Source organism: Lutra lutra, chromosome 6, assembly GCF_902655055.1.
Source record: "Lutra lutra chromosome 6, mLutLut1.2, whole genome shotgun sequence".
Lineage (NCBI taxonomy): Eukaryota > Metazoa > Chordata > Mammalia > Carnivora > Mustelidae > Lutra > Lutra lutra.
Window position 1 is genome coordinate 111,123,981 of NC_062283.1, and position 25,187 is coordinate 111,149,167.

The following is a 25,187-nucleotide window of genomic DNA, read 5'->3' on the forward strand; positions in this document are numbered from 1 at the left end:
ACTCTAGATCTGACATATTACCAATGTCTGTATTGATTAGGTCCATAGCCTTTGGTACCGCCTCTTGTTCTTTTTTTTGTGGTGAATTTTTCCGCCTTGTCATTTTGTCCAGATAAGAGTAGATGAAGGAGTAAGTAAAATACTAAAAGGGTGGCAACAACCCCAGGAAAATATGCTTTAGCCAAATCAGAAGATATCACAAATCGTGAGGGGGGAGAAAGGGGATAAAAAGAGGTTCAGAAAGAAAAAAAAAAAAGAAACAATTAAAAAAAGAAAACCAATAAAGAAGAAATATAAAAAGGAAAAAATATATATATATATATTAGATAAACTAGTTAAAAAACGTTAAAAAAGAAAAGGGTAGAAGTTAAAAAAATTTAGCAGAAGAAGAAAAAAAAATTGAAAAAGAAAAAAAATTAAATTAACTGCAAGGCTAAAGAATCATGGGGAGAAAGCCATGAGTTCCGTGCTTTGCTTTCTCCTCCTCTGGAATTTCGCTGCTCTCCTTGGTATTGAAATTGCACTCCTTGGTAGGTGAACTTGGTCCTGGCTGGGTTTCTTGTTGATCTTCTGGGGGAGTGGCCTGTTCTAGTGATTCTCAAGTGTCTTTGCCCCAGGAGGAGTTGCACCGACATTACCTAGGGCCGGTCTGAGTAATCCAATCGGGTTTGCTTTCGGGAGCTTTTGTTCCCTGAGCGATTTCCGTAGAGTTCCAGAGGGCGGGAATGAAGATGGCGGCCTCCAGGTCTCCGGCCCAGAGGGGCCGAGAGCCCGGGGCCCCACTCCTCAGTGCGCCCTCAGAGAACAGCGCCCAATTACTCCCGTCACCCTGGCCTCCAGCCGCGCTCCGAGCTGACTGAGCCTGAGACCGGTTCAAGGTAACCCCGAGATTAGAGCTCACTCCTCGGCTCTGTCTCTGTAACTGGCTTCCCCGTTCTAATACCTGTAAGCTCTGTGACACTCAGACACCCCCGATCCTTCTGTGACCCTGCGGGACCTGAGGCCACGCTGACCCCGCCTGGGCTTCACCCCGGTTAAGCCTCTGGAGCGATGTCCCTCAGTGGAACAGACTTTTAAAAGTCCTGATTTTGTGCTCCGTTGCTCCGCAGCTTGCTGGGAGCCGGCCCTTCCCCCGCGGTCTATCTTCCCGTTGCTTTGGATTCACTTCTCCGCCAGTCCTACCTTTCAGAAAGTGGTTGATTTTCTGTTTCTAGAGTTGCTGTTCTTCTTCTCTTTGATCTCCTGTTGGATTTGTAGGTGTTAGCAATCTTTAGATAAGCTATCTAGCTGATCTCCTGCTACCTGAAGTAGTCTCAGCCTGCTACTTCTCTGCCATCTTGACTCCTCCGCTAGATTTATTTTTATCTAAGGTGTTTTTTTTTTTTTTTTTGGTGCTAACATAAATGATATTGTGTTGTTATTTCAAATTCCAACTTTTCATTGATGGTATGTAAGAAAGCAATTGACTTTTATATGTTAACCTTATATCCTGAAATTGTGGTACAATTTCTTATTAGTTCTAGATTTTTTTGTTGATTCTTTCACATTTTTTATATAGACAATCATATCATCTACAAAGATAGTTGTATTTTTTCTCTGCCATTCTGTGTACCTTTTATTTCCTTTTCTTGTCTTAGTACATTAGCTAGGACTTCCAATATAATGTTAAATAGAAGTGGTGATAGCAGACATCCTTACCTTCTTCTGGTTCTTAGGGAGAACTCATCTAGTTTCTCACCATTAAGTATGATGTTAACTGTAGGGTTTTTGTTGATGTTATAGATCAAGTTGATGATGTTCCCCTCTTTCCTAGTTTGCTCCAAAGTTTTTATCATGAATGTGTGTTGGATTTTGTCAAATGCTTTTTCTATACCTATGGATATGATCATTTTATTTTTCTTCTTTTAGCATGCAGATATGATGGATTACATTAATTGATTCTTAAATGCTGAACAGTCTTGCATACCTGGAATAAATCCCACTTGGGATCAGTAGGGATGTTTTCTCTTTCCTTTCTGATATTAATAATTTGTGTCTTCTCTCCTTTTTTCTTAGTTATCCTAGCTAGAGGTTTATTAATCAATCTTCAGAAAGAACCATCTTTTGGTTTTGTTGATTTTCTCCATTGACTTCCTATTTCCAATTTCATTGATTTCTGTTCTAGTTTTTATTATTAATTCTCTTCCACTTACTTCAGGTTTAATTTTTTTCTTTTTCTAGTTTCTCAAGGTAAAAACTCAGATTATTGATTTTTTATTTTGATTTATTTATTATTTATTTTGATTTTTTATTTTAATATATGCATTCAATGCTATAAAACTCCCTCCAAGCACTGCTTTTGCTGTACCCCACAAATTTTGTAGGTTGTACTTTCACCTTCATTTAGTTTGAAATACTTCTTTTCCAAACCCTTGAGATCTATCTTTGACTCATGTGTTATTTGAAACTGTGTTGTTTAATAGCCAAATATTTGGGTGATTTTCCAGCAGTCTTTTCTTGATTTTCAGTTTAATCTGACTGTGGCCTAAGGACATCCTTTGTACAATTTCATTTTTAAATATCTCTTAAGGCATGTCTTATGGCTCAGAATGTGGTGAATGCTCCAGGTGAGCTGCTTGTTGTTAGATGGGAGTATTTTATAAATGTCAATTAGATCCAGTTGATTGATAGTGCTCTTCAGGACAACTGTATCTTAACTTATCTTCCACTTGCTTGATCTCTTAACTACTTAAAAGAAGGGTGTTGAGGGGCGCCTGGGTGGCTCAGTGGGTTGAGCCGCTGCCTTCGGCTCAGGTCATGATCTCAGGGTCCTGGGATCGAGTCCCGCATCGGGCTCTCTGCTCAGCGGGGAGCCTGCTTCCCTCTCTCTCTGCCTGCCTCTCCGTCTACTTGTGATCTCTCTCTGTCAAATAAATAAATAAAATCTTTAAAAAAAAAAAAAGAAGGGTGTTGAAGTTTCAATATAATAGTGGATTTATCTATTTGTCTTTCAGTTCCAACAATTTTTGCTTCACATATTTTGACACCTTGTTAGGTACATACACATTTAGGATGGTTATACTTGTTGGACAAAAATAGACTCTATCTATGAAGTCAAGAGTAATTGCCTAAAATTAATCCAAGATTTACAAAAAATCAAATAAAATACCTTTCAGCTACAACCTCCAAACAGTATTCACAATTCCATCCACTGTATTTTAAAGATTAAAAAAGGAAAAAGAGGAGAGGGGAGCAGGAATATGACAATGGAGTAGGAGGACCCAACGCTTGCCTTGTCCCATGAACACAACTAGATAACTATTAAATCATCCTAAATATCGCAGAAGTCAACCTGCATATTGAAAGTAAGTGGATGGAAAAACATTTATTATGCAAATAGATGTCAAAAGAAAATAGGAATATCAATACTTATATCAGAAAAACTAGACTTTAAAACAAAGACTGTAACAAAAAACAAAAAGGGGTACTATATAATAATAAAGGGGACAATCCAACAAGAAGATATAACAATTGTAAATATTTATGTACCCAACATGGGAGCACCCAAATATGTAAAACAATTAATAACAAGAATATAGGAACTAGTTGATAACAGAATAATAGTAGAGGACTTTAATACTCCATTTACATCAATGGACAGATCATATAAACAGAAAGTAAGCAAGGAAACAATGGCTTTGAATGACACACTGGACTGGATGGACCTAATAGATATATTCAGAACATTCCATTCTAAAACAACAGAATACACATTCCTTTCACATGCACACGGAACATTCTCCAGAGTAGAAGATTACATATTTGGTCATAAAACAGGCCTCAGAAAATACAAAAATACTGAAGTCAAGCCATGTACCTTTTCTGACCACAATGCTATGAAACTAGAAGTCAATCACAAGAAAAAATCCAGAAAGACCACAAATACATGGAGGTTAAGCAACATGTTACTTACCAATGAATGGGTTAACCAGAAAAATCAAAGGGGAAATTAAAAAAAACAATACATGGAAACAAATAAAAATGAAAACACAGCAGTCCAAAACCTTTGGGATACAGCAAAAGTGGTACAACGAGGTACGTATATAGCAATACAGGCCTACCTCAAGAAGCAAGAAAAATCTCAAACAACCTAACCTTACACCTAAAGGAGCTAGGAAAAGAGCAACAAATGAAGTCTAAATTTAGCAGAAGGAGGGAAATCATAAAGAGAACAGAAATAAATGATATAGAAACTAAAAAATAATAGAACAGATCAATGAAACAAAGAGTTGGTACTTCAAAAAATTAATAAAATTGATAAAACTTTACCCAGACGTATCAAAAAGAGAAAGGACCCAAACAAATAAAATCACAGATGAGAGAGGAGAAATCACAACCACCACCACAGAAGCACAAACAATTATAAAAGAATACTATGAAAAACTATAAACCAACAAATTGGACAAATTGGGAGAAGTGGCTAAATTCCTAGAAACATATAAATTACCAAAACTGAAACTGGAAGAAATAAAAAACTTGAATAGACTGATAACCCACGAAGAAATTGAATCAGTAGTCAAAAAACTCCTGACAAACAAAAGTCCAGGACCAGATGGTTTCACAGACAAATTCCACCAAACATTTAAAGAAGAGTTAATACCTATTCTTCTCAAAGTACTCCAAAAAATAGAAATGGAAAGAAAACTTCCAAATTCATTCTTTGTTGCCTGCATTACCTGATACCAAAACCACATAAAGCCACCGCTAGAAAAGAGAACTACAGGCCAATATCCCTGACAAATATAGATGCGAAAATTCTCAGTAAAATACTAACAAACTGAATCCAACAATACCTTAAAAAATTACTCACCACGATCAAGTTGGATTTATTCCTAGGTTGCCAGGGTGGTTCAATATTTTCAAATCAATCAACATGATACATATCTCAAGACACCAAAAGCCACATATGAAAACCCCCTGGCTAAGATCATCGTAAACGGAGAAAAACAGAGCTTTTCCTCTTTAGTCAGGAACAAGTTGGGGATGTCCTCTCTCCCCACTTTTATTCAACAGAATACTGGAAGACCTAGCCAAAACAATCAGACAACAAAAAATAATAAAAGGCATCCAAATCAGCTAAGAAGATGTAAAATTTTCACTATTTGCATATGATATGATACTATATATAGGAAACCCAAAGGATTCCAACAAAAGCTACTAAAACTGATAAACAAATTCAGTAAAGTTCCAGAATCCACCACCTGTTGCATTTCTATACACCAATAATGAAGCAGCAGAAAGAGAAATAAGGGAATCAATCTCAATTACAACTGCACCAAAAACAGTAAGATACATTGGAGTAAACCTAACCAAAGAGGTGAAAGACTTATACTCTGAAAACTATAAAACACCAATGAAAGTGAAGATGACACAAAGAAATGGAAAAACATTCCACGCTCATGGATTGGAAAAACAAATATTGTTAAAATGTCTATGCTACCCAAAATGATCTACACATTTAATGCAATCCCTATCAAAATACTGACAGCATTTTTCACAGAGCTAGAACAAACAATCCCAAAACTTCTATGGAACCACAAAATATCCAGAATACCCTAAGCAACCTTGAAAAAGAAAAACAAAGTGGAGGTATCACAATTCTAGACTTCAAGTTATCTTACAAAACTGTAGTAATCAAAACAGGATGGTGTTGGCACAAAAGTATATACATAGATCAATAGAACAGAATAAAAAAACTCAGAAATAAACCCACAATCATATGGCCAATTAATCTTTTTAAAATTTTTAAAATTTAAAATTTAAATTCAATTAATTAACATATATTACTGGTTTCAGAGGTAGAGGTCAGTGATTCATCAGTCTTATATAATACCCAATGCTAATTATATCATGTATCCTCCTTAATGTCTATCACTCAGTTACCCCATTCCCCCCCAGTTCCCCACTCCATCAACCCTCAGTTTGTTTCCTATAATATAGAGTCTCTTAGGGTTTATCTCTCTTTCTGGTTTTGTCTTGTTTCATTTTTTCCTCTCTTTCCTTATAATGCTGTTTTGTTTCTTAAATTCCACATATCTGTGAGATCATATGACAATTGTCTTTCTCTGATTGACTTATTTCACTCAGCATAATACCCTCTAGTTCCACCTACATCATCGCACATGGCAAGATTTCATTTTTTGATGGCTGAGTAATATTCCATTACATGCACATGTGCGTACACACACACACACACACACACACACACCATCTTCTTTATCCATTCATCTGTCTACTGACAGCTGGGCTCTTTCTATTGTTTGGCTATTGTGGACATTGTTTCTATAAACATTGGGTTGGAGGTGTCCCTTTAGATTACTACCTTTGTATCTTTGGGGTAAATACCCAGTAGTGAAATTGCTGGGTCATAGGGTGGCTCTATTTTTAACTTCTTGAGGAACCTCCATACTGTTTTCCAGAATGTCTGCACCAGCTTGCCTTCTCACCAACAGTTTAAGAGGGTTCCCCTTTTTTCACATCCTTGCCAATATCTGTTGTTTCCTGACTTGTTAATTTTAGCCATTCTGACTGGTGTCTGATCGTATCTCATTGTGGTTTTGATATGTATTTCCCTGATGCTGAGGGATGTGAAACATTTTTTCATGTGTCTGTTGGCCAACTGTATGCCTTCTTTGGAGAAATGTCTCTTTATGTCATCTGCCCATTTCTTGATTGGATCATTTGTTCTTTGGGTGTTGAGCTTGTTAAGTTCTTTATAGATTTTGGATTCCAGCCCTTTATCTGAAGGGTCATTTCCAAATATCTTCTCCCATTCTGTTAGTTGTCTTTTGGTTTTGTCGACTGTTTTCTTTGCTGTGCAAAAGCTTTTTATCTTGATGAAGTCCCAATAATTCACTTTTGCCTTTGTTTCCCTTTGCTTTGGAGACATGTCTAGCAAGAAGTTGTTGTGGCTGAGGTCAAAGAGTTTGCTGCCTGTGTTCTCCTCTAGGATTTTGACAGGTTCCTGACTCACATTTAGGTCTTTCTTCCATTTTGAGTCTATTTTTGTGTATGTAAGGAAATGGTCCAGTTTCATTTTTCTTCATGCAGCTTTCCAATTTTCCCAACACCATTTACTGAAGAGACTATCTTTTTTTCATTGGATATTCTTTCCTGCTTTGTTGAAGATTAGGTGACCACAGAGTTGAGTGTCTACTTTTGTGCCAGTACCATACTGTGTTGATGATTATAGTTTTGTAATAGAGCCTGAAGTCTGGAACTGTGGTGCCACTTGCTTTGGTTTTTGTTTATTTTTTTTTTCAACATTCCTTTGGGTCTTTGGGGTCTTTTCTGGTTCCATTCAAATTTTATGATTATTTGTTCCAGTTCTGTGAAAAAAGTTGATGGTATATAATAGGGATTGCATTGAATGTATAGATTGCTCTATAGCATCAGCTTTTTTTGTTGTTGTTCCACTGTGATTTATTCAGGACACATTGCAGCTCTTGAAAAGATTGACACATATTTTGAAAAAAAAAAAATCCTTCCATAGTTAAAATCTTGATGACATATATATGTCCATCTCCAAAATATTTCATGGAAATGTATAAATTTGTAAGAATATTATATTTCTGTGATTTTATTAAGATATGCATATTTTATTTTCCTGTGTAAGTTTAGGGTTTTTTTCCCTTTATTTTTATTTCTTTTCAGTGTTCCAGAATTCATTGTTTATGCACCACACCCAGTGCTCCATACAATATGTGCACTCCATAATACCCACCACCAGACTCACCCAACCCCCCACCCCCTCCCCTTCAAAACCCTCAGTTTCTCAGAGTTCACAGTCTCTCATGGTTCATTTCCCCCTCCAGCATTGACATTTTAACAATATTTTCTTTCCAATCCATAAGATTAGAACATTTTTACATTTCTTTGTGTCTTCCTCAGTTTCTTTCATGAGTGTTCTATAGTTTTCGGAGTACAGATCCTTTTCCTCTTTGGTTAGGTTTATTCCTAGGTATCTTATGGTTTTTGATACAGTTGTAAATGGGACCAACTCCTTAATCTCTCTCTCTCTCATTGTGTGTGTATAGAAATGCATTGATTTTATAGCCGCCACTTTGCTGAATTCCTATATGAGTTCTAGCAATTTTGGGGTGGAGTCTTTGGGGTTTTCCACATAGAGTATCATGTCATCTTCAAAGAGTGAGAGTTTGACTTCTTCTTTGCTGATTCAGATGCATTTTATTTCTTTTTGTTGTCTGATTGCTGAGGCTAAGACTTCTAGTACTATGTTGAACAACAATGGTGAGACAAGTGGTGAGAACAAGAGTGGACATCCCTGCTGTGTACCTGACCTTAGAGGAAAAGCTCTCCATTTTTCCCCATTGAGAATGACATTTGCCGTGGGCTTTTCTTATGTGGTTTTATGATATTGAGATATGTTCACTCTATCACTACACTGTGAAGACTTTTAATCAAAAAAGGATGCTGTACTTTGTCAGATGCTTTTTCTGCATCTATTGAGAGGATCATGAGATTCTTTTCCTTTTTTTTTTTTTTTTACTTAATATAGTGTATCACATTGATTGATTTGTGGATGTTGAACTACCTTGCAGCCCAGGAATAAATCCCACTTGGTTGTGGTGAATAATCCTTTTAATGTACTGTTGGATCCTATTGGCTAGTACTTTGGTGAGAATTTTTGCATCCATGTTCATCAGGGTTGTTGGTATGTAATTCTCCTTTTTAGTGAGGTCTTTTCTGTTTTGGGATCAAGGTAATGCTGGCCTCATAGAAAGAGTATGTAAGTTTTCCTTCCATTTCAATTTTTTGAAACAGCTTCAGAAGAATAGGTGTTAATTCTTCTTTAAATATTTGGAAGAATTCCCCTGGGAAGCCATCCGGCCCTGGGCTCTTGTTTGTTGGGAGATTTTTGATGACTGCTTCAATCTCATTACTGGTTATGGGTCTGTTCAGATTTTCTATCTCTTCCTATTGCAGTTTGCTAGTTTTTATGTCTCTAGGAATGCATCCATTTCTTCCACATTGTCTAATTTGTTGGCATATATAGAGTTCAGTCAGTCTTTGACGAAGTGGAAAGAATATCCAATGGGAAAAAGAATGTCTCTTCAACAAATGGTGTTGGGAAAACTGAACAACAGCATGTAAAAGAATGAAACTGTACCACTTTCTTACACCATATAAAAAATAAATTAAAAATGGATTAGAGATCTAAATGTGAGATCTGAAACCATGAAAATCCTAAAAGAGAACACAGGCAGTAACTTCTTTGACATCGGCCATAGCAACTTCTTTCTAGATATGTCTCTTGAGGAAAGGGAAACAAAATAAAAAATAAACAACTGGGATTACATAAAAATAAAAATCTTATGCACAGCAAAGGAAACAATTAAAAAAAAAAACCTAAAAGGCAACCTATGGAACAAGAGAAGATATTTGCAAATGATGTATGTGTTAAAGGATTAGTATCCACATTATAAAAGGAATTATAAAACTCAACATCCAAGAAATGAATAGTCCAGTAAATAGAAAAAAAATAGGCAGAAGACATGAATAGACATTTTGTCCAAAGACACACAGATGACCAATAGGCACATGAAAAGATACTTAGCATCACTCAACACCAGGGAAATACACATCCACGCTACAATGAGATATCACCTTACACTTCTCAGAATGGCTAAAATCAGCAACACCAAAAACAACAGGTGTTGGTGAGGATATGGAAAAAGGGGAACCCTCTTGCAGTGCTGATGGGAATGCAAACTGATGGAGCCATTCTGGAAAACAGTATGATGGGTTCCTCAAAAAGTTAAAAATTTAGCACTCCTATGATCCAGCAATACCACTGCTAGGCATTTACCCAAAGAATACAAAAATACTAATTCAAAGGAATACATGCACTCCAATGTTAATAGCATTATCTACAATAGCCAAATTATGGATACCGCCCAAATATCTACTGACTGATGAATGGATAAAGAAGATGTGAGATATGTGTGTGTGTGTGTGTGTGTGTGTGTGTGTGTGTGTATGATAGAATATTACTCAGCCACGAATAAGAATGAAATCTTGCTATTTGCAGTAATATGGATGGAGCTATAGAGTATTATGCCAAGTGCAATAAGTCGGTCTGAGAAAGACAAATATCATATGATTTCACTCATATGTGGCATTAAAAGAACAGACAAGCAAACAAGCAGCAAAGAGTTAAAAGAGAGAGAGAGAGAGAGAGAGAGGCAAACCAAGAAACAGACTCTGACTTATAGAGAACAAACTGATGATTACCAGAGGTGGGAGGGGGGATGGGTTAAATAGATGATGGGAATTAAGGAATGCACTTGTGATGAGCACTGGGTGGTGTACAGAAGTATTGAATCACTATACTGTACATCTGAAATTAATATTACACTGTAAATTAACTAACTGGAATTTAAATTATAACTTTAAAAAATAAAAAAGGAAAAGAGGAGATATACCACCAATTGAGTCAACCAGTTCTAAGTTTGGTGTGCAAAGTTTCTATCAAACAGTTGTAAAGAAGGGAGAATATCACTGTCATGTACAATGTTCAGCCAAGATAGACTGGTAGGGTAGAGACTGGTGCCATCATAATGCTCCCTATACAAATAAAACCAGTTATTAAATCAAGCATTAATTTAAAACTCAGATTATTAAGTATACATGATTAATGTATTTTAAAGGTTCTTAGATTTGGTTAACACATGATATTTGCATAAAAGCTGGTTCAACTCAGATGTAAGGGGAAAAAAAGCCATCTCAAACTTCGAAAAGTTAACTGATATTTAGAAATGGTGTCTGATCATGATGTCTAGTAATGATGTCTATTATCCAGCCCTCCCCAACTCCGGCTAATACTTGTCTTCTATAGGAGACTACTCTACCTATTAGTCTATTAATGATAAAAATTCAGAGACTGAAGCTCTGTCACAATCAAAGTGGTGCTTGATATATGGAATATGTGGACTTGGAGAAGCTACAAAACTTGTCCTTCATGAGAAAATACCAGAGCCTTGTCTGTAAGACCTAATCTCTTCATTGCAAAGTAATGGCAAAATTTTACTAACTCTTTACTCATAATACTCAGTTGGAGCTTCTAAAAGGTCTGCATTTCCTAGATTGTCATTTAGAGAATAGGAGCACAGAAACAAGTCCATTACATACAATATTATTAAAACCCCCTTTGAGACTCTGGCTTATGCTGAAGATGGAAGATGAGGGATCAGTATTATCTGACCACCTCTAGCAACTCCCCACACTCCAGTTCTCCAAAATCAGGAAAAAATATATGAGAAAACTGTTTTTTTCAAGACACTTGCCATCAGGCAATAAAGTAGTTACCTCTGAAAAATTGGAAATAAGTGAGATGAGCCTAAAGTTGCCTCAGTATATTGTCTTGAAAAAGTTTCCAGTCTGTGGCACAGGGAAGATGAAGCCAATCAGAGCCTTGTGGACTCCCTGATTTGAGGAGATGGAGTTAACATTGTATAATCATAAACAGGTCAATCTACCACAAAGACATTGCAATTATAAATGTAGATGCACCAAACAAGAGTTTCAAAATGTGTAAAGCAAAAGCTGACAGAACTGAAATGAGAAAGAGATGATTCAACATTATAGTTGGAAACTCCAACACCAATTTCTCAGTAATATATAAAACAACTAGACAGAAAAGTTAGCAAAGATATAGAACTCAAAATCACCATTAACCAACGAAATATCACTGACATTTATAGAACATTCCACCCTATAACTGGATACAGATTCAAGTGCCAGTGGAACACATACCCAAACAGACCGTATTCTGGGCCATAAAACAAAGCTCAGCAAATTTAAAAGAACTGAAATCATATAGAATGTGTTCTCCGACCACAGGGGAATAAAACTGTGACTCAATAACAGAGAGGTAATGGGAAAATGTCCAAACACAAGAAAACTAAAGAATACACTTATAAATAATCCATGGGTCAAAGAGGAAGTCTCAAAGGAAATAAGAACCTAGAAAAAGATAAAATAAATCCAAAGTAAGCAGAAGGAAAGAAATAAACATATGAGTAAAACTCAATGAAATTAAAAACAGAAAATAAAGTCAATGAAACAAAAAGCTCATTCCTTGAAAAGATCAGTAAAAGAAGTGACAAACCTGTAGAAAGACCGACCAAAAAAAAAAAAAAAAAAGAGAGAGAGAGAGAGAAGACACATTATCAATATCAGGAATAAAGCAAAGGATGTCATTATAAACACTGCAGACATCAAAAAGATAATAAGGGAATACTACAAAGAACTCTATGCCCATAAATATGACAGCTTAGGGAAAATGGACCAGTTCCTCAGAAAGCACAAACCACTAAAACTTACCCAACAAAGAACAGATCATTTGAAAAGCCCTACAACTTTAAGAAAATTGACTTCAAAATGTAAAAACCTGCCCCCCAAAAGATGTATCAAGGCCCAAATGGTTTCACTGAAGAATTCTACCAAATGTTTAAAGAATTAGCACCAGTTTTATACAACCTCTTCTAGAAACAAATACTTCTCAATTCAATCTGTGAGGCCAGCTTTACCCAGATACCCCCAAAAGACAAGACAGTACAGAAAAAGAAAACCATAGACAAACATCCTCAAGGATTTTGATTTTAAGTCTTTAAAATATTATTAGCAAGTAGAATTCAGCAACATATAAAAAGAGTTATACATTATGATTAAGTGAGGTGTATTCCAGGAATGCAAACCTAATTCAATTATCAAAAATAAATCAATATAATCCATCATATTAATAGGCTAAAAAGAAAAATCACATGATCATATCAATTGATGCAAAAAAAAAAAGCATCTGAGGAAATTCAGCACTCATTCATGATAAAAATTCCTAGAGAAACAGGACTAAGGAAAAATTCCTCAACTTTTTAAAGAACATCTACAAAAACCTATAGCTAACATTATATTTAATGGTGAAGGACGGCATGCTCTCCTTCTAAGTTGGGAACAAGGTAAAGATGTCTGTTCTCATCACCTTTATTCAACCTAGTACTGGAAGTTCTAACCAATGTAGAAAGACAAGAAAATAAAAATTATTCAAATTGGAAAGTAAGAAATAAAATTGTCCCTACTTGCATAATAATGTGATTATATAGAAAATGCCAAGAAATTTGCACAAAACTTCTAGAATAAATAAGTTTAGTGAGTTCATAGAACGCAAGATAAATGAACAAAAATCAATTGTATTTCTATACATGAGCAAAAGATATACAGAAACTTAAAGTGAAAATACAATACTATTTAAAATCATTTAAAAATAGGTAAAAAGATAACAAAATGTGCATAGCATATATGGTAAAGATTACAAAATAAATAAATCATAATTGGAAATTAATGCCATGTTAATGATCAGAAGATTCACACAGTAAAGATGTCAAGCCTCCTCAAAATGATATGCAGGTTTAACACAATTCCTATCAAAATTTCTTGTATATACTAACAGATTATTCTACAATTTATATAAAAAGGAAAAGGATCTAGTACAGATGAAAAAAATAAATTTTGCAAAAGAAAAATAAAGTGGGAGAAAACAATCTATTCTATTTAAAAATTTATTATGTAGCCACAGTCATCAGGACTCTAGTGTTGGCAGAGGGATAGACACATGGATCACTGAAATAAAAGAGAGAATCCAGAAATAGACTCACATAAATTTGGCCAACTGATCTTTGACAAAGGTGCAAAAACAATTCAATGGAGCAAGAACAGCCTTTTCAACAAACTATACAGGAGTAACTGGATATCCACAGGCAAAACAACAACAACAACAACAAACGGTACATCTCACACCTTATACAAAGATTAATTCAAAATAGATCACAAACATAAACACAAAACACAAAGCTGTAAAACTTCTAGAAAAAAACATAGAAGAACATCTTCAAGATCTAGAACTAGACAAAGAGTTCTTGATACCAATAGCATGACCCATCAAAAGAAAACTAATAAATTGAACTTCATTAAAATTAAAAAATTTTGCCCAGTGAAAGGCCCTATTAAGAAGTTGAGGGATGGCTGGGTGGCTCAGTCAGTTGCCTTTGGCTGGGGTCATGATCTCAGGGTCCTGGGATCAGCCAACATAGAGCTCCCTGCTCAGTTGGGATTCTGCCCCTTCCTCTCCGTCTGCTGTTCCCCCGTTTGTGTTCTCTCGCTCGCTCTCCCTCTCTCTCAAATAAATAAATAAAATCTTAAAAAAAACAAAACTGAAGTTGAAGTTGAAAAGACAAGCTACAGACTGGGAGAAAATATTTGTAAGCCGTATATTTGACAAAGGACAGTATCTAGACTGTCTAATATATCAAAGTGCCTAAAATATTTTTTAAGTGACATTACCAAATGTTGGTAAGATGCAGAGAAACTGGATCACTCATACATTGTTGTAGGAAGGTAAAATGGTACAGCCACTCTGGAAAACAGTTTAGCAGTTTCTTTTAAAACTAAACCTGCACTGAGGTGCCTGGATGGCTCAGTTGGTTGAGTGGCCAACTCTTGATTTCAGCTTAGGTCATGATCTCAGGATTGGGAGATGGAGCCCCGTGCTGGGCTCTGTGCTCAGTGAGGAATCTGCTTGAAATTCTGTCTCTCTCCCTCTGCTCTCCCCCACTCATATACACATTTGCTGTCTCTCTAAAATAAATAAATATTTTTAAAAATAAAAAAAAGAAACATGCACTTAGCGTACAAAAGCAGTTGTGCTCCTGTCATTTATTCCAGAAAACTGAAAGCTTTGTTCATATAAATATCTATACACAAGTGTTTATATCACCTTTATTTGTAATAGCTAAAAACTAGAAAATCCAGATGTCTTTCAATAGGTTAATGTTAAACTATGTTTTATTCATACCTTGGAATACAACTCAACAATAAAAAGGAACATACTTTTGATACACATAGTACACTGAGTAAGAAAGAAAAGGCTACACACTATATGTGCACCCCAAAGGATACACACTGCATGATTACATTTATAGAGCATTCTTGAACTGACCAAATTATAGAAATGAACAATAGATAAGTGACTGCCAAGGGTTAAGGAGGGGTTTGAATAGCAGAAAAGTGGATGTGCTATAAAAGGACACCATGAAGGGTCTCTGAGGTGAAGAATATATTCTCTGTTTTGATTGTATAAATATTAAATTATGCTTGCTATTTTACTATAGTTTTGCAAGATGTTATCTTTGGAGAAAACTGGGTAAAGAGCAGTGAATCTTCTCTATATTACTTCTTACAACTACATGTGAATCTACAATTGTCTCAAAATAAAAAGTTTAATTTAGCAAATAGCAACTGTGCGTTGCTTACCAAAAATACAACTCAAATAGAAAGCCACAACGAGGTTAAAAATAAAAGGACAGACAAAGATATACCATGCTAACTTTAGTCAAAAGAAAGCTGGCTTAGCTATTTTAACATAAGAAAAAAGTAGATTTCAAAGTAAAGAATATTACCAGGGATTAAGAAGGTTATTTCAGAAAGTAACTGCGTTATTAATCATGAAAACATAAAGATCTTAAACATTTATGCCCCTAATAATGGAACCTTCAATATATAAAAAGTAAAAATTGATACAGCTGCAAGAAATAATGGGAAAATCCACAATCATAGTTAGAGACAGCAATACCCCTCTCTCAATAATTGATAAAACAAGTAAATATAAAATCAACAAGGATATAGTTGATTTGACAAACACTATCAACTAATTTGACCTAACTAACATTTATAGGACACACCACCCATCAAAAGTAAAATACACTTTTAAGTACACAGGGAAATTTACTAACATAGACCATACTGTAAACCAACTAATCTCAATAAACTTAATGAAATTAAAGTAATACAAAAAATGTTTTTGACCCTTACATAATTAAATTAGAAACCAATAATTAAAAAAATCTGAAAATTCCCAATTTTTAAAAACTAGATACCTAAATACCACACTTTTTTTTTAAAGCTCTTATTTATTTATTAGACAGAGAGACACACAAGAGAGGGAACACAAACAGGGGGAGTGGGAGAGGGAGAGGTGGCTTTTCCACTGAGCGGGGAGCCTGATGTGGGGCTGGATCCCAGCACCTTGGGATCATGACGTGAGCTGAAGGCAGACGCTTAATGACTGAACCACCCAATACCACACTTCTAAACAACCCATGGATCAAAGAAAAAATCAAAATAAAAATTAGAAAGTATTTTGAACTGAATGAAAATGAAACAACAGCATAGCAGAAACAGTGAGCTAATGCTAAAGCAGTACTTAGGAAGAAATTTATAGCACTGAACACCTATATTAAAAAATAAGAACAGTCTTAAATCAATGACTTCATCTTTCATCTTAAGAAACTAAAAAAAGAAGAGTAAACTAAATCCAAAATAGGAAAAAGAAAGATTAAAGAAGAAACTAATGAAATAGAGTATAAAAATAATAAAGCCATTGTAATCAAAAGCCAATTCTTTGAGTGTATATTAACTAATAAACTAATATTAACTAATAAACTAATAAACTTCCAGCCAGACTGAGAGAAAAGGCATAAATAACTAAGATCTGAAATGAGAGATGACATCATTATTCTACAGATATTAAATGGATAATAATGAAATATTATGAACACTGTAATGACAGTGAAATTGACAAGTAAGATGAAATGGAGTCCTTAGAAGATACAAACCGTCAAAGCTCACCCAAAAAGAAACAGACAACCCAGACCTTTATCTATTAAAGAGATGGAATTTGTAGTTAAAAATGTTCCCATGAAGAAATATCCAGCACAATAAATAATTCACAGATGAAATGAACCAAATATTTTAAAAGACAATAATGATAATTTACCACTTTTCCAGAACAGTGAAGAGGAAAGAATATTCCCAACTCACTCTATAAGCCCAGCACTGCACTACTACTAAAACTAGACAAAGATATTACAACAAAAGAAAACTACAGATAATATCCTTCATGAACATAGATATAAATGTTTTAAACAAAGTATTAGCCAACTGAATGCAACATTACATAAAAATGATAATACATTATGCCCAAGTAGGTTTCATCTCAGGAATGCAGTGTTGAGTTAACATTAGATAATCAACAAATATAATTCATCATATTAAGAAACTAAAAAAAAAATCATCTCAATGACACAGGAAAAAAACCTTTGACAAAATCCAACATACAGTCCTGATTTAAAAAAAAATTCAGCAAACAAGGAATAGAACTTGATAAAAAAAACAACTGTAAAATATGTACAGTTAACATCATATCTAATGGTAAAAGACTGACTACTTTCCATCTGAGATCAGGAAAAAGACAAGGAGGTCTACTTTTACTACTTCTACTTAACTTTAGACTGGGAGCTATGGATATTTCAATTAAGCAAGAAATATAAGTAAAATATATCCAGATTGGAATGGAAAAAGTAAATGTGTCTATTCACAGATGACATGATTGTCTATGTAGAAGAGCAAAACCCTTGTACAAAAAAATCTATTAGAACTAGTTAGTAAGTTTAGGAAGATTGCATTATATGAGATCAATATACAAAATTTAGTTGATTTTTATATACTAGCAATGAACAATCAGAAATGAACAAATCAGAAACAATCAAAAATAAAAAGTAATACCATTAATAAAACAATTATATATGAAATTCTTAGGGATAATTCTCACAAAAATATAAAAAGTCTGTATGCTAAAACTATAAATCGTTGCTGAGAAATATTAAAAAAATATAAGGAGATTTACTTTATTTATGAGTCTGAAGACTCACTAATGGTAAGAGTTATATTATCCATAAATCAAAGAATTCAATGCAAGCCCAATAAAAATCTTAGTAGATTTTTTTGTTGGAACAGACAGGATGACTTTAAAATTCATATGGAAATGCAAAGACCTAAAATAGTCAAAAAAATTTTAGAACAGCAGAGCAAAATTGAAGGACTAAAACTACCTGATTTCAAGACTTATAATAAAGCTACAGTAATCACAACAGTGTGATATAGGAGTAAAAACAGACATTATCAATGGAACAGAATATAGTGCTGAAATGGACTCATGCATATACAGATAACTGACTTCTGACAATGGTACAAAGGCAATTTGGTGAAGATTTTTTTTCCCAACAAATGGTGCTGGACAATATCCATATGTTAAAAAGTGAAATTCAAACCATACCTCTGCTCATTAAAAACAAAACAAAACAAAACAAACACCCCTAACTCATCCATAAAAACAAAAACAAAGACAAAACAACAAAAAACTAACAACATCCATAGAAGAACAAATAGATAAAATTGGCTATATAAAAATTCAAATTTTCTGCTCCTGAAAAGACACAGTTAAAAGAATAAAAAGCCAAACTACAGACCAGATGAAAACTTGGCAAAACACGTATCTGACAAAAGACTTTTATCTCAGATATATAGAGAACTCTCCAAAGTCAATATTAAGGAAACAAAGCAATCTAAAAAATGGGCAAGAGACTAGAACAGACACTTCACAAAAGGCCAATTAACACATAAAAAATGTCTAACATTATTAGGCATTAGCGTAATGCAAATTAAAATCACATTAAGATATTTCTTTATACTTATTAGAACAGATGAAATTTAAAAGCATGACCAAACCAAGTTTTGGCATGGATGTAGAGGAATTAGAACAATTTTACACTTCTGGGAAAATGTAAAATTGCACGACTACTTTGAAAAACAGTTTGGCAGTTGCTTACAAAGTTAAACATACATTTACCATATGATTCAGCCATTCTACTCTTATTTACCCAAGACAACAAAGCATATGTCCACACAGATTTATCTACCAGAATGTTCATACTAACTTTATTTATAAGAGCTCTAAATAAGAAACATTTCCCCAGTGTCCACGAACAGGATAAAAAACTGTGTTAAATCCATACAATGGAATACTATTCAGCAAGTAAAAGAACAAACTTATTAACATACGTGACAACACAGATGAATCTCAAAATAATTTTGCTGAGTGAAGGAAGCCACACAAAGGAATACATACTCTAAATTCCATTTATATAAAATTCTAAAATAATACAAACTATAGTAACAGAAAGCACATCAGTGGCTACCTGGGACAAGGGAGTGGATATAGGGAAGTGAAGATGATTACAGAGGGAATGAGGAACTTTTTGGAGTAAAGACTATGTTCACTGTTTTGACTGTGGTTATAGTTCACAGGTATTTACATATATCTCAAAAATCTCTTAAAATGTACACTTTGGACATGTGCTGTGTATTGTATGGCATATCTCAATAATCCTATTTTTTTAAAGATTTTATTTATTTATTTGAGAGAGAGAGAGTATGAGAAGGGGGAGGGTCAGAGGGAGAAGCAGACTCCCTGCCAAGCAGGGAGCCCGATGCGGAACTCGATCCCAGAACTCCAGGATCATGACCTGAGCCGACGGCAGTCGCTTAACCAACTGAGCCACCCAGGCGCCCCCTATTTTTTTTTTTTAAGATTTTATTTATTTATTTGACAGAGAGAGATCACAAGTAGGCAGAGAGGCAGGCAGAGAGAGAGAGGGAAGCAGACTCCCTGCTGAGCAGAGAGCCCGATGCGGGGCTCGATCCCAGGACCCTGAGATCATGACCTGAGCCGAAGGCAGCGGCTTAACCCACTGAGCCACCCAGGCGCCCCCTATTTTTTTTTTTTAAATCTCATTTTGGGACAGATTCTTTACTAGCATTTCAAAGCCCTCAGTGTATTTTTAAGGTGAGTACATGTGAACTGCAAAACTTCACTTTTGGGGGCGCCTGGGTGGCGCCCAGTCTGGTATGACTGGGCCTGAGTATACCAAAGAATAGTATATGTATTATTAACATATAACCTGAAACTATGGGATAACGCCATAGTTATAACACCCTGTGGGGTTTGTGCTGTGGTAGTGATAAGGAGCAGAGTTAGAGGTAGAATCATAAAGAAATGAGACTACTGTGGGCAGTAAGCTTTGAGTTCAGAAATTAGGACAGTTTAGGCTTGTCACCTAGAAGTTTGTATTCAAAATGCAGGGTGAAAGGCACATCTATTTGGAGGAATTCAATGAACAAAACAGGAAAGAAGGTGAGTTGGGTTTGGAGTGAGTGTGGGTAAAACAGTACTGAAATGGGATTATGAAATAGACTTTGTTCCTGAGTAACCAAGGGAAATGAGAGTACTGGTTCTTACCATGGACTCAAAGGTAAAAGAAAGAGGCACTCTATAGTCACAAAAATTGCAGTGGAAACCCAAATCAAGGCAAATTCTAAAATTGGTTTATGTATTAATTTGGGGTACATGTAGTTGAGTGGGGCTACGCACCTATAACCTGAATTATTACAGACGGCACCTTATTCAATCATAGAAAATGTGGCGTAGAAAGCCCTATAAATAGAGGGATTTGAGAGTTACCATCTGCCTTCTATCAAGACTTATTCACAATGCAACACTTACTTTCACAAAATGAGACCACATTTCTCTAGAATATGATTTAATTTTCAAAGGCCTTTTCAACCCTTGTTATTAAAGTAGAGAAAGAACATCTTTTGGGCACTCCTCTTTCCCTGAAACCTTGTAAATTCTTATTGCTGTAAGGCTTTTAAAAAGAAGGGCCTTTGTGGGCAGCTGTATTAGATGAGAAAATAAAGGGATGGGAGAGGATGAGGCTGAAATAAGAGCATGAAACTAATAAGTGAACATGTGATAGTTTGAGATGATGTGACTATTTGAAACCACCATGCCTATATACAAAAATCCAGGGGGCTTCCTAGAGTTTCTACCACAAAATCCCTCCACTGTGGAGAAATACAGTTCTAACTGATGGACACAGAATGAGGTCACAACAGGGGTAAGGGTGCCAAACGAAAATATAGGAGAGAAATTCTGTTTTTAGAAACTTGCATCAGGAAGAAGGTTTTTTTTTTTTTTTTTAATGGTAAATAGGATAAAAGTGAGGGCCTTCTCTCTGGGGGATTATAATGTGGAATCCTTTTTTATCAATTCAAGAGTATTAACGTGAAAGTAAATTTATCTCCCAGACACCTATTTTCATAAATACAGTAATGTTAGTAACTTTGTAAAGTAATGTTTTAGCAATACTTAGAACCGTTATATTAACTGGAGGTACATATGCATTTTTCATGGTCATCTTTTCACTGGCAGTGGTTTTTCTCTTCTGGTTGTGTGTGTGTGTGTGTGTGTGTGTGTGTGTGTGGTCATCTCAAGCTGCCCACTGGATATTTCCACTTGACTTCCTTTGATACCTCCAACTTAACTTTAACCTTAACCTTTTGATCTTCAACTTAACCTGTCTAAATAAAACACCTACCTATTTTCCTAATTCCCTTTACTTGGCTCCTCTCCCTCATCTATTTTAGGCGGCTAGTCACTCTATTTTGTGAATCCTTCCTTTGTAGTTTCATTCCTTTTTTCATTTTTATGGCGATCCTTTATTTAGGCCTTTGTTATCTTGTGTTTTTATCACCAATCTTCAAATTGGTGTTTCTTTTTAGAGCACTTTTGAGGTCCTCTAAGGTAGATAATGGGATCAGATAAAGGAATTTTTTTTATAGCAATCTACCTATTTTTTAAAAAAATTTTTAAATTTATTTTCAGCGTAACAGTATTCATTGTTTTTGCACCACACCCAGTGCTCCATGCAATCCGTGCCTCTCTAATACCCACCACCTGGTTCCCCCAACCTCCCACCCTTCAAAACCCTCAGATTGTTTTTCAGAGTCCATAGTCTCTCATGGTTCACCTCCCCTTCCAATTTCCCTCAACTCCCTTCTCCTCTCTAACTCCCCTTGTCAGATAAAGGAATTTTACCACCTTGAGGGTATGCCAAGTTTACTCACACAAAGGAAGTTCAAGGTAAAGTCAGCCGAGGAGAGATGAGATAGTTTTTTGGGTGGAGTGGAGAAGAGTCACAGAAGACTGCCAGGCAGGGTAAGAGATGAATGAACTGAAGTGAGGCAGGTCTGAAGACTGAGGATGTTAATTCTTGGTCCTTGGTATCCAAAGGTTAGATTAGGGTCAACCCCTTTTGATAGTGTGTCCTCAATATTTACCTTTCACTTATTTGTGGCTTCACCTGGAGATAGTGTAAGTTTGTTGAGGACAGATATACTTTTTCTTAACTTAGATGAATAACACAATATTCATAGTATTTTATGAGTGATTTGTATTGTTGCTATTAGAGATAATATTTTCATATTCTTTATTTCAGAGTAAAGTCTTTTAGCTCCTTTTTGAGACCTTTAATTTTCATTTAGGTTATCTTTGAAGCTGTTTATTTGGCCATTAATTTTTCCTTGAGTTAAATTACGTATCTTAGAGTTTTTTTTTTTTTAATTTTATTTATTTATTTGACAGAGAGAGATCACAAGTAGGCAGAGACAGGCAGAGAGAGAGGAAGGGAAGCAGGCTTCCTGCTGAGCAGCGAGCCCGATGCGGGACTCGATCCCAGGACTCTGGGATCATGACCTGAGCCGAAGGCAGCGGCTTAACCCACTGAGCCACCCAGGCGCCCCCGTATCTTAGAGTTTATGGGACTTCCTTTACCCAAAAAGAATATTTTCAGAAAAATGTGTCCTAAATTGATTTTTGAAGCACTCAACAATGTTGCCTGTGAAATACTACAGTTGTTGTTGTTGTTGTAGTTGTTGTTCTTCTTTTTAAGGGAGAGTGAGTGCGCAGAGGGGAGGGGCAGAGGGAAAAGAAGAGAGAAAGAATCTTAAACAGGCTCCGTGCCCAGCATGGAGCCAGACGTGGGGTTCAATCGGGACCCTGAGATCATGACCGGAGATCAAATCAAGAGCCTGACACTTAACTGACCGTACCACCCAGCAACCCACCAGAGATCTTCTTTCCAAAGTTTGTATTTGAAAACAATATTTTTCTCAGCATTTAAAAAGGAAAAATTTTGACTTATTAATTTGACCATGACACAAAGGTCTTTTTATTTCAAGATCATTCCTAAATTTCCCACTTTATTTTCCCTCCTAATCTTCTCAGGCACTACAGTATTTTATGGTATTTTTAGTTAATATAGAATCTTACCAGAGACTCCCTCCCAGTACCAACTCAGACTTTAATACTGATCAGTTTTAGCAGTTCTTGTCTTTTACTTATCTCAGCTAGAAGACTTTGTAAGAAAAATGCAAATAAAAATTCCTGCTTTTGTTTCAAGTAATCTACTTTTCTTATAAATAAGTGGCTCTAAAGACCCTCCTAACACCTTTCCCAGTTACTTGCTTATCTCTTAGTCTTCCTTTGCTGGATATACATATGTTCCAAACGCCAGAGTTTATGCCTTAAGTTTGCTTTGCAGTAGGTTATTCTTCAGCCCATGTCCCATAGGAATTGACGTTAAACCCCAAAGTATGGGATAATATCATATAGAAGCATAGGCAAATGAGCTCTCTCTCAAATTTCATATATAAATCTACTGAATAGTCATCAATATTCTATTCATCATCTATTCACCAATATTCTCTTACTACCACATTGTAGCTGTTAGATCTACTCAAATTTGGAATAACAAGGTAAAAAAAAATTCAGCCTTAATTTTTTTTTTTTTTTTTTAGTCCTTGAACTCTTAACTCTCAATTACCCCACTGAATGCTTCTTCATTGTTAACTTTATATTCTATGAATCACTAAGCACTGAATGAGCATTCAGGAGGTATGGTTGTGAGACACTGCTTTAAAAATAATTTGCTGGGGGCACCTGGGTGGCTCAGTGGGTTAAGCCTTTGCCTTCAGCTCAGGTCATAATCTCAGAGTCCTGGGATCAAGCCCCACATCCGGCTCTCTGCTCAGCAGGGAGCCTGCTTCCCCCTCTCTCTCTGCCTGCCTCTTTGCCTACTTGTGATCTCTCTGTCAAATGAATAAAATCTTTAAAAAATAATAATAGTAATTTGCTGGATGATCTTACCTGAGCCATTTACTGGGCAGCCAGTTCTTAATCTCCTTACTTAAAAATTAGGGGATTGGAGTATTATAGGATTTCTAAACTTCTGACTCAAAAAGTCTATGTTTCTATTCCTAAAGAATCTTGAATTAATTAAAGCAGACTTGTTGAAATTACCACCACCAATGGAAGGAACTTAATGGAATTTCATTTCTTTCTATAATATAATTGGACATATAGATACTGAATACCATTAAGAGGGTAAGGGGGAAATTGTACTTACCTCTAAGATTTTCTGATTCAAGTGGCAATGCCAAGGTATTCTTGCTTCTAGTCTAATTCAACTTTAGCAAAAGACAGGATTTCTTTTTGGTAAAATAATTGATTCTTGGGTTAAATCAATGTGTGGGTTAATGGATTATTGTCAGAGAGTGGCCTCTTAGCACTTTATTCTTGGCCTGTTACCCTTTTTAACATTTGTGTTAGTGACCTGAAAGAAACATATTTCCCAAATCAAACCTGGGTGGAATATCTAACATAAGACAGCAGAATGAGAGGTCAAAAAAACATCAGCGAGGCTTAAAAAACAGGCACAAAAGCAAGAAGACAGAAATTGACAGGGACAAAGGTTACATTCTAGATTTGGTTCCCAAAACATCAGCTATCCAAATATGGAATGGAGTAGAAAAAGCTTGACAATAGTTGCAGGCTTCCCTTTTCCACTCTCTCCCCATCCCCCAATCTAGCATGAAGAAGCCCCACATGGAATTGATGAAACAGCACAGAATCTTAAAACAGAAACACACACTCAAGTGTATTATTAACAAAAGATTCAAATCCGAGAAAGAAAGCGCTTCCTATATCCTCTGCAAATCAAGCCTCTCCTGCAGATATGGATCTAGTTTGGGGCACCGTACTTAATAAGGCTATGACAAATCCTTCTTGATACATGACGAGTTGGATAATCTGTGCGAGGAATTTGAAACCAAGTCACACGAAGAATGCTTCAGGGTCTAGGGATATGGTTTGCGGAGGAGTACACGTAGGAAGGACGAAGGTATCTCATACGAGAGAAGCGTGAGCGAGAAACGCCAGTAGCTGTGGCTCGCGGGTTGCTTAGTAACGGAGGCCGTGCGCTCGGCTGCCGCCGCCGCTCGCGCACCTGCGACGCCGGAAAGCAAGCGGCGCGGCCCAAGCGCCGTCGGAAGTGCCGAAC

The 25,187-nt window shown here is 35.8% G+C and overlaps 1 long non-coding RNA gene across 1 annotated transcript; it reads right to left on the minus strand.

The window, feature by feature from the left end:
- Positions 1–1,215: 1,215 nt before the first annotated feature.
- LOC125103101 (uncharacterized) lies at positions 1,216–24,318 on the minus strand. The gene is made up of 3 exons (XR_007128283.1): positions 24,255–24,318; positions 1,699–1,704; positions 1,216–1,230 (listed from the first exon to the last, which is right to left on the minus strand). It is a non-coding gene; the product is annotated as an uncharacterized LOC125103101 (long non-coding RNA).
- Between the last annotated feature and the right edge of the window lie 869 nt (positions 24,319–25,187).